Genomic DNA, 11,291 nt, shown 5'->3' on the forward strand with positions numbered 1-11,291 from the left:
GAAGTAAAGAAGAAAAGCATTACGGGCCGGGAAAAAAGACCAAGAAACAAAAGAATAACTGAGGTAAGAAATTGGTTGTAGCCAAAGACGATCTTGCGGCAATAGCGTAAATCGCTCGCGACAAACTCGTTGGCTAAGAGAGAAGACAAATGTTTGGAACACTCCACACATGTAAGTATTACGTTAAATTATCACACGGAACTTGTTACCTTTTTTATACATCAACTATTTTTTAACGTGCTTATGAAGTGCTTTACTAGCTCGAAAATCGTTCTGCTGTTAATAAACTTTATACTATTATTTATATACACTTTTTAAACAAGAGTTTTCAAAAGATTGACTTTTTGAAAATTATCTAATTAAGGATGTACCATTGGTACAATCTAGTCAAAATCACACTTTTGTCTTGAAAAATCCTAAAGAATTGATACTCTTTCCTTCACCAAATCCAAGACTTTTTGGTTTTCTTCAATTAGTTCTTCATACATATTGAAATTAAAAAATCGCAAAGATTCATTATTTGAAATGTTTTAAATTTGAATCATTTAAGTGTCGTGAACAATCGATTTTAGAGCAAACTTGCAAGAGTGCTTTGTTGTTTAAAATGACATTTACCAACAACTGCATCGTAAATGACATCTAGTTTTCAAGACAGTGATTGGAATACTATGATCATCTTTAAAGCATCAGCATCTTTAAATAATTTTAGTGAATAATTGTATTGTAATAAGATTTATCATAATAAAAGCTTTTTGATTCCATCGACAGATGGAGTATTGTAAATCTACAAAAGTGGCAAAAACAAGTCTTGTTGGTATAAATTCAAATTTTCAAATATGTTATTGAAATCATTTTTTTTTACGATTGCTCCAATTGCTACAATTGCTCAAACCCAAAGAGAAACAATAAACATTTCTATTTTAAAATAATTTTACCTATCAAAAATTACTAACTACAAACCGTTATAATATTGACATATTACGACTGGGGCACTTTTTCTGGCGAGCTTAGTAATTTTTGTTAATAAATGTAATAATATGTATCGAAATTGAACAGAAAAAAGCTTTCTTATTTTTTTACAGATGAGAATGAAATCGTTGACGTTAGTGTGAGCAATGAAAATAATTTTAAATATTTCTTAACGGTATCTCCTCACATACTCCAAAAATTATTAAACTCTTCGAACACTGTCCTCATTTCAAAGAAAATCCAATTTGAGCAGAAAGCAAAAGAAGTGCAATAGCGAAATTGTAAAGCAATCGGCTATACTTTGTGTGCAAAGCTATTCGCAAAGTCGTGTTCGTCTGTTCTCCGAGCCAGCCGCTTTTTCCTTCTTTCTGAACGATTCCACCCTGCCCATTATTACAGCATTCCATTTGTTTGCAATTGCATTTGGCAAGAACAATGAAGGAAATAATGCGGTCAGATGTGGGATGTATTATTGTAGCTTAGATGAAGCTGATAAAATGTTAAAGGACTTTTACTTTTTAATATTTTGAATTGCAATCTACTTATGCACATTGGCTTTTCAGAACAAAACAATTCTCATTTATAATTAGGTATGTCACTCAATTAATTTTACATGAAATGAATAATAAATATTTTCAAAGCTTTCCTTTAATTTTACATGATTTCCAAAAAATAGCACATTCAACCTGGAAAGTAAAAGGTAAAGTTTGTGAGATCATGACGTATTCATTGAGCTAACTTGACTTTAGTTATTTTAAAGTAAGAGATTATCTGTTTTACTTTTTAACGTATGTGAAATATAAATTTTAAAACCATTGACTAATCAGAAAAAGGTTCTCTGACTAAGAAATTAATTCATATTGAAATAGGTAAAGTAATTTCAGAAATTGTAAAATATGATACTCGAATTAATAGTAGCATCAAAGAAACATATACAATGTAACAATAAAATTCAAGTAATCATTGAAATGTTTCGTTTTGCCACAAATAAAGCGGTGAGTAGGATCCTCTCTTACGCTGACGCATAGCCACAAAGACAGAAATTGGTGTTGGATAAACCATTCATTGTGGTGGAGCTTTTGTTTCGAAGCAAACAAGACGGCTGTGATTGTAAATGCCTTTTTCCCGTTCTCATGCTACGCATGATACGCAGGTTGAACTACAAAGAGTAGATAGCGTGATTATGGTTAATGCCACAAAGGGCACAAAAAAAAATTATGAAAAATTAAATATCTAAGAGAGCAGAATTTTTAAAGATATTAAAAAACTTCATGGTATTCCAACCATATCACTATACAGAGCTTAAAGTGTCGATGTAAATCCTTTCTCTTGAAAATTCTCCTTCCGCGATACCTGATTGTCTCCGCCATCCCATTTGACCTGCCGCTGTCGAGAAAAAAGGCGTGATGTGAGATGCGGAGTTTACCCTTAAAGCAAGTAAACTGCTTTTCAAACATTCAGCCAAGCCTCTACAGCCCTCATACGTCCATTTGCATTCTATAAACGTATATGTATACTCCTTACTTACCTGTGCGTCATCATTTATATGCACACTTTGCGCTAATCTCCTGCACCAGTGGCTCTTTGAGAATTAAACTTATGAACTTCTTTTTTTGCTTTTTAGTACTAATGACGCTACATTAAGCGTTTAAAATAAAAAACTTATTCACGTATGTTAATATTGTAATTTTTTATGAAAAATGTTGTCAACTAAATTGGCTGTAAGGTCAATTTTTTTCTATAGTTACAAAAACAATTAAATGAAATTATCTTAATTAATACGAATAAACGTAACCAGTAGAGAAAGTATTTAGTATTGAAGTTGGAATATCATAAAAAAATATTAGTCTATATTTCGTTTGTTTATACGGGTTTTTAATGCGAAAAAAAAAACTAAAAAAACTCGATAGACAAAGCGATTATAAACAAAGATTTTAAAATAAGAATCTACGATTAAAGTAAACATCTGCTCAAATACAAGCATCATTGTTGAATAGAAACCTCAGAGGGCAGTATATCTTGAGGTGGTAAAAGACACTTCTCACATTTTTCCTGCATTAATACGCAAGCTCCTCGTATATACTTTTTATCTTGATATTTCGTTTCAAACAAGCATAGACAAGTATTTTTCATACATCACCAAATCCAAGACGGCGATGATGTAAATTTTTTTTAAATCTTCTTCCATTGTGATTTGAAATTTTAACGGTTGAACAATTTCAATCAGAGCTGCGTAGCGAATAATTATTTGCATATTCTGGGAACTCTCGAATATAACGAGATATAAACTATAATATAAAGTAGTGCAGTCATTTTGTCCCAAACCGAAAGATTTTGCTTTTTCACGGTTCGTTTAACGCCGTGGCTTTCTCTTTACCAATGCCATAGATAAAAAAAAAATGTGCAAACTGCGGCGCGCAAATGCGTACCTAATTCGAGAAATTAGTGCTCGTGCGAAAATCGGCCTTTAAAGGTTCGACTATGGTTATATGCTCGACTTGGCCACTAAAGTTAGAAATTCAATCGATTCCAGTGAACATTAATATTCCGAGAAAATTCGGTAAACGAATGATTTCGAGACTTACAAAAATCGTTTCTTACTAGTATCACGTATTCTTAACTGCTTCCTGATAAAAACGAGTTTGATTCGAATTGTTGATGTTCGAAGTTACCCTTTACAGTGTATTTTTTCTTGTGATAGATGAATTCACGTAAATTAATTGTAGCTTATGTAAAAAATTCGTAATATTGAATTACACCCATAACCCAGTCTGCACAATGAACAATGCAAGCTGAACGTCAAGTATCAAAATAGTCCACGTGCACGCGTTATCCGAACCTTCTATGACTGTTATTTAAAGCTTCAAATTCCTTTTTTTCCAGAGGTACGAATAAAAAGGGTATCCTTGGACTTTAAAGATCGTTTAATTTTAGAGCGCAGAGTTGAAAAAAGCACGACATGCAATTTTCACTTCCACATCATAAAATTTCTCTCTTTCTCTCTCACTCGCACCGTGTATATAAAAAAGTATACAATGGAAAAATGTTGGTATAGAAATAAAACTACATTGTTACAGCATTTTTAAAGAAAAGCCAAAAAAATGTCTCTTATACCTGTAAATATATATACATAGGTATGAGAGTCGGAATTTTTTTTATCTACATGTCGGGTTCCGTTTCATTTATACACACTAAATTTTTTAAAAGTTTTCAATTTAATTAGCTGCAGCAGTAGGAAGTAAGAGTACAAGTCATGGCGACCCTATCTCACTCTTTGTCTCCCCTGCCTTGTATATTAAATTATACGATTTCGAGGCACACGCAATGGTCCGCGCGTTCCGCTTTATTTGATATTCGTTGCTTTAGTATACTGGCCGCTAGGCTACGTCAAGCTCATTTAAGCAATGCGGAAATTCTCTCTCGTTGCAGTGCGGCTCTCGCGGCTGCTATTTAGCAGCTCGTTCATACGCGTCATGTAAATAGTTACATATACATACTTGTACATACATACATTTATTTATGTATACATACAGATATATACTGTGTATGTGTATGCGTGGATCGTGGATACTTGCACGCAATACGATTTTAGCTGGGTACGTGCGAGTACATAAGTATTCATGTGTCATCATTCGAATGACTCTAGTCGAGGACTTTTATTTTTAATCCACCAATATGGAAGAATGCAAGAGACAGATTTTTTGCAGAGACATAAAAAGTACGAGTGAGAAAGAATGCGCCAAAGAGAGTTAAAGAGACTAGGAAAAAATTGTGGTTGATCAGAAAACTTTTACACGGACCCGCGTAGTTGACCGATCATTCGATATTAAAACGATTTTGTGCTTCCAATGCTGCCATGTCTCCTTAAGTTTGCCTCTAGTGATATTTTTAGACAATTATACATACCCATGATTTTCTCTAAAGAATAGCCATGTAACTAATATTAGTTGATGTTTATTTGGTCCTAATACTGTTTTGCTCATATTACTCATATCACATTGGTATTTCTAATAAATTCTGCATACAAACGAAGCGTGCAAGTTACATGCAGCTAATTAAACATAGTTCTGACGTACTCGTCTGAATAGATTTTTTCTGAAAATTTTCTGAAACAAGTACACCAAAAAGAGTAATTAAATTTCAATTACATTGACTCAAATGAACATAGTTATTTCTTGATAAAACATGATAATAGAGTTTGATTTAATTCGTTTTTCAACTATAATATTATCTTATTGCTCGATTATGAAATAATTTTGTGATACAAAAGAATTTTCGTTGTATGTTGCGAATTAAGTTCTATATTAAGAAGAAACTTTTCTCATTCTAAAATTACAATGTTAATCCAAAACAAAGACAAATTCTAAATATTGAAGATTTGTCCCCAACCGCAATGATTATAAAAAATGAATAAATCATAATTGTAACATAAGTCTCTGCACGAACCTGCAATAGTCTTTTTCTTTGGGCGAAATATAAGATATTCACTTCTTCGTCACCAATCCTTCCTCCACACATTTGTAGTCCAAATAATAGCTTGGGTAAAAGCTGTCGAACGCAGATTATATATAGCCCTGTCGTAGCGCAGACCATTAGAACTTGAGTACACACATCTTCGTGAGGGAGAGGAAGTGAGAATACATTGGCGAATTGTTGGCTTTGGGTGATAGACGCGCATAAGATATCCGAGCCAAAGTGTTGATCATCCTCATCGGCTTACCTATGCAAACAGATGTTTCGCCTTGGCTGATAAGTGTTTTGATAAAACGAGTCGTTATTGTTCCTGTCATAAATCTTCATGATATAGTAATTCTGTGTAGTATTTTCTCATACAACCACTAATACAGTTCAATTATTTTGGAGAGAAAAATTATTTTTCTCGCTTAACAATTATGTGTTCAATGTCCCCAAAGAAGTATTTTATTTATTCGACATTTTATGGGTAAAATCATCACTTTTACGCAATTTTTTTAGAGTAATTTTTTAATCAACTTTTTATTGTCGCTGACGGCACTCTCAGAAAATATTGAGTAAATGTTGTGTCGAGCTTCAAGGTAGCTTTGAATTTTTTTGTTGCGTTTATAAACGTTGTTGCTCTCAGATCTTTAATTACTTTTTTTAAGTTTAGTTTATTATTGGCAAATTGATTCTAATACAAGATTTTACGGGATGTTACCTTTTCATCACTCATCGCGACTTACAAAGGCAAGCTTTTTTGTGACTCCATTTTCATCAAATAACTATTGGATTGTGGTTTCAACACTTTAAAAAATAATTTCTAATAAAATTTACTTCAAGATCAATAAACAAGACTGTATCTATTCCAAAAATGTTACCAGCCCTCTTGGAACGACCTAATGTAAATTGATCTGTAATACCGGTTGATGTTCTTCGGCAAACACACGTATACCCTTTTAAACGCTTAATCTCGAATGCACTTGTAAGCGTGAACACTTGATCTCCATTTTGAACAGACAATGACGCTTCTGTAATGGTGATTGTTGTGCTTCTTCAACAACGAGAGAAGTTGCTCGTCCAATTCCAGAATTCACTTTAAAAAGTCGCTGTCTAATCAAATATTTTGGCGACTATCAAATATTCCACTGATCTCGATGTGTAGCTCAAATGCACATAATATGCTTTTATTGTATATTTTGATCCTCAAATGTAAGGTAAAGTCAATGTTGTTTTGCTAAAAGTTAAGACAAGTTGATGTGAAACAATATATGGGAAACTAATGGAAAAACAAAAAATAGCCACAGTACAGGTGATTCTATGACAGAAAAGCTTTTAAAGTTCTTTCATGAGCATTAGAGGAACGTTTTCAACGCTTGAAGAGACGAAATTTTAGAGGTATGTAGGTTCATGACATTGAAGAAAGGGAAAAGACTTTTATCTAAAAAATGCCACTTTCATATAATCCGTTCGGGAGGAAGCTCCTTTGAGTATGGCACGTTCAAGGCACATTGCAAGAGGGAAAAATAGTAAAGCTCTCTTTACCATTATTACATAAACTTTTTTTCTCTTTTATCTCTTTTTCTTTTACCTCTCCTTCTTCATATTTTCATTTGTTCTTTAACTACCATATAGTAACATAACCTCAGGGAAAGAAGAGTATAACTCGGAAATATTTTAATTTTTTTGCATGAATTTTATTCATATTCAAATTTTTAAATACTTGATGAGTTCAATTGATTAATTATGATTTTAAAATTAGTTAAAATTTTTAATTCCACAATGACCTGAAATTATCAATTTTAATTTGACTGGGAGCAATATAACGTAATATAACGTAAATAAAATGTTGATAAAGGGTATAATAAATTCCTTTATAAAATGTTTTGAATAAGCAAAAAATCATGATTAAAATATTACTTGTCAGTTTTGGATTTTAATTTCAATTTGAGATTGTAGAGAAGTGTGCCCGACGGTTGGTTATATGGTACATTCTTAGAAAGAAAAAGTTTCATGTCATTCGAAAAAAGTATCGTACTGTTTTATGTAATTTTTTATTTCACGCAACCAAAAACAGAAATGAAAAAAAGATGAGGTTTAAAAGCAATTGTAATCTGACTTTTGTGTAAAAGATAACGAAACGAACCGTTACAAATTGCTTAAAAAACATAAGTGTTAGGGTTGAAATATTTTCCATTAGAAGTCGCCTGATACTGGTCACAATTCGTATTAGTTATGAAACATATATCTTGAAACAAAAGAAATCGTAGACATTGATAAATTGCGACAGATGTGATGTACAGTTTATGAGAGATAAAGAAAAAAAGGGTAAAATTGTTTTCTTGCCTTTCATGCTTTTCTAAAGCTCGATCAGACCAGCAAAAGCAGATTATATTGTCGAGTTTGAATAGCATGTGTGTTGTGAAACTTCGCCGCATATGCATGGAATTTTCAATGATGAAAATCAATATTGCCCCAGGGCCACATGCCTGTTCATTGATGAACGGCGTTATACACGCGATGCATTCAATACGAAGAGTACAAATACATCCCCTACTCCTTTTGCTTTGCGCTCCCCTGCACGCTCTCACATCCTCTCTTTCCTTTTCTAACCATTTCGGTGTAACAATACTCTCGCTGGATTTTATCATGTATATTACGTGACAGAACGGCGAGGCGCTTGACTCACTTCCTCCGCAAATTTTTGGCAATATTATAGCATACTTATTAAAATATGCCTAAGTAATCTCTTTCCTATTGAATAGAATTCAATTTTCTTAAAAATTCAATTTAATAAAACTTTTTTCTGGAATACAAAAATTAATAATAAGTGCAACATAAAATTTATGAAAATTATTCAATATGTTTATCAAAGACAGTTTTCATACGCGTATGTATGTCCTTCATTGCGCTATCTAAATTATGAAAGAAAAAAGATATTGTGTAAACATAATTTGTGGTAAAAAGTATTTCATTTGGACATATTACAACATTAAAGAAAAAAGTTTTAACTCACAAAGATGTAATCCTTAAAAACGACAAAAAATTAAATCAGAGTAAAAAAATGACGTGGAAAAAAATTGTGAAGAAAATCTTTTGCTGTAAAGGGTTCAATTATTGTTTCACAATTAATATACGAGTGCGTCATATAATCTTCTAACTAGCAATAATCCGAGTAATCAGTATCTGTATCGGTAGAAATAATTTTTACCAGCTGTTTATTGGTAATTGATATTCTAGCCTATTTAATAATATGGCTCAGCACTTAGTGTTCGTGTATCACAAGTAATTTTGTCGATAAGCCGTATCAAAATACGAGTGATCGTTAAACACAATAATTCGCTCATTCGAAGCTTAATTCCACGGCTCGAGCTTTTGATTTCTCCGTCGACTGTTAAGAGAGAGGTTTATTTGTTATCATAATCACCAACTATCCCGCGTTGACCTGTACTTCTCCGTCCCATAAATTATTAAAAGCTGCAGTTTTCGTATTCCGGTGTTAGGTGTACGGTATAAAATAAAAACAATGGAATACTGTGAAAAACAGCAGGACTCTTTTTTTAAGTTGTATTCAGCAGGAAATCAGAAAATGAAATAATCAACTGCCTTGAGCTTTTTTTCGAGGCAAAGGATAAACCTTTTTTTCTTTCCGCGTTGGCGAGGCCATATATCAAGCTCCCATATGATTTGCAGGAGAAAATATAAATACAGTTGGCTATCAATTGGAAGCTTTTGAAAATGCCGATTCGCAGACGATGCCGGTGGCTTTCGATACACATGCCTGAGTTGGCGCTTGTGCCTCTGCACTTCTCTAATGGACTAGCCGAGTGCCATAAATCTCATGGAAATGCGAGGGAGAATCCATTGCGCGGACGTCGATATACTTTGCCTATACACCACTAGCGAGTGCCCAACTCCATTCGTACATTGTCAACGAGCACATCATGCGCACACACGGGTATCTGTTTAAGCGAGCAGCAGTTACAGCTCAACAATTACCATTCTATTGACACTTAGCTTCATTTGATAAAATAAACGAGCTATCTCTAAGCGAATAAGGTATTGTAATTTTTTTTTAAATCAATTAACAAATTTCCTTTTTTTTCCGGTTTTCAGGTCAATGTGAATTATACGAGTTCATAAAAATGTGATTGTTCTATTGATTTGAGAGAATAAAAAATTAATTCATACCTTTGCAAAAATATAATGATTTTAGCTCGTTCTTACTAATTATTATCATACAAATAATTGAGTTCATTTTATTCAAAATAATTCTAGCACACCACAAGGCAAGATATTTTTTCCATATTATTTTACATACATGTATTGCTTCTTGTGTATGCAGAGGAACTTTGGAAAAGCCAAGCGTCGTAGTCCCGGAGGTAATCAATTTCTTAGATAGCAACGGCTCCCTCCCCCAATCTCCCTGCTTTTTTCTACCCAACTTGGGAATTGAAGCTCGCATCCGTGTGTCTACAGTATAACGTTCAAACCTACATGTTTTATGATTCTTCTTTTTTTTGCATTGTGTTTTGATGCCATTTGAGAAAATAGTTCACAAGACCAGTGAAGATGAGATGGAGCGCGGGATAACTTACTCTATACCTGGGAAAACCTTACATTAAGTGACAAAAGAAATCATTGCCAAAATATTCGTGCACTTACAAATTCAGCTGATTGACCTATCAAATTTATAACCCATAAAAGGAATAAAACGATTTACTTTATACACTTTGAACTATAAGGTAAGCATTACAAAGAAAATTAAAGGGAAAGACAGAGGTAGTTGATATTTAAGTCGTCATAAGGTATCTTGTTCTTAGAATTTTAAACCTGCTTTTAACCCATTTAATTGCTGTCTCAAATTTGGAGGTTGTTATTTTTAATTCAAATATATGCACAAGTTGTTTTATATTTTGTCTATAAATAAGTTTAATCAATAAAATTAGTCAATCAATTGATGGTTTTTGCGAAAATAATTTTTATTCGTTAAGAATATATATTATTATTACATCAATCTATTATGTTATTTTACTCATTTACTTCGAACGAGGTTGAAATTTAATATTTAAGTATTTATTATGTATTCGTTGCGAATTGTATTTCGCTTGCTCGTCCTCTAGATCAATCAGGTAGTGACGTCAGTCTGTTAGTTCCATGCCACAGAGTTTAAATATTAGAGACTTTTCGCGCCTCCTAGGTGTCGCTGCGCCCAGCTCCGCATCGTGTCGGTGCGTGCGCGGCGTTATCGTCATTACGTTTTTCTGTGCGTTACACGCCACACGGTTTCCTAACAATTATAGGTTAATTTCTGTTTAATTCGTTTCTTTTGTTCCTTGTTTTTTGCACTTAGTTTCAGCAATATGTCATCGTCAAGGAGAAAACGACGTGAAAAGAAATATGACAAGCTTTTGAAAAAATTACACCGGCTGGGTAAGAAAGTGAAAAAGCATGCAAGAACCCGCTCATCTTCGAGTTCGTCCTCGTCGAGCCAAGGTACCAGCAGCGACGGGCGTCGTAGCCGTGACCAAGCCGGGGCCCGCTCACGCAGTCGAAGCCCAGTGAATCGTTCGCGCAGTAAAAAACGCGAGCATAGCGCTTCAAGAAGTGTAAGTAGAAGCAGTGATTCCTCGAGCAACGCAAGCAGGGCGAGTAGCCACAATGGCAGGCGACGTTCGGCTGAAAACGATGAGAACATGGCGTTAAAAGAGCGTGGCCCGCGAGGCACGTCGATATCGCCTGAAAAAGCCAAGAAAAGGCGCGGTGAAAGTAACCTAAAAGATACACCACCAAAAAAGTCCAAAAAAACCACCGACAAAGAACGTAGCCCGAGAGACGCGTCGACGTCGAGTGGAATAGATAAGTCA

This window comes from Trichogramma pretiosum, unplaced genomic scaffold (assembly GCF_000599845.2).
Source record: "Trichogramma pretiosum strain Unisexual culture from Peru unplaced genomic scaffold, Tpre_2.0 scaffold68, whole genome shotgun sequence".
In the NCBI taxonomy this organism is placed as follows: Eukaryota; Metazoa; Arthropoda; class Insecta; order Hymenoptera; family Trichogrammatidae; genus Trichogramma; species Trichogramma pretiosum.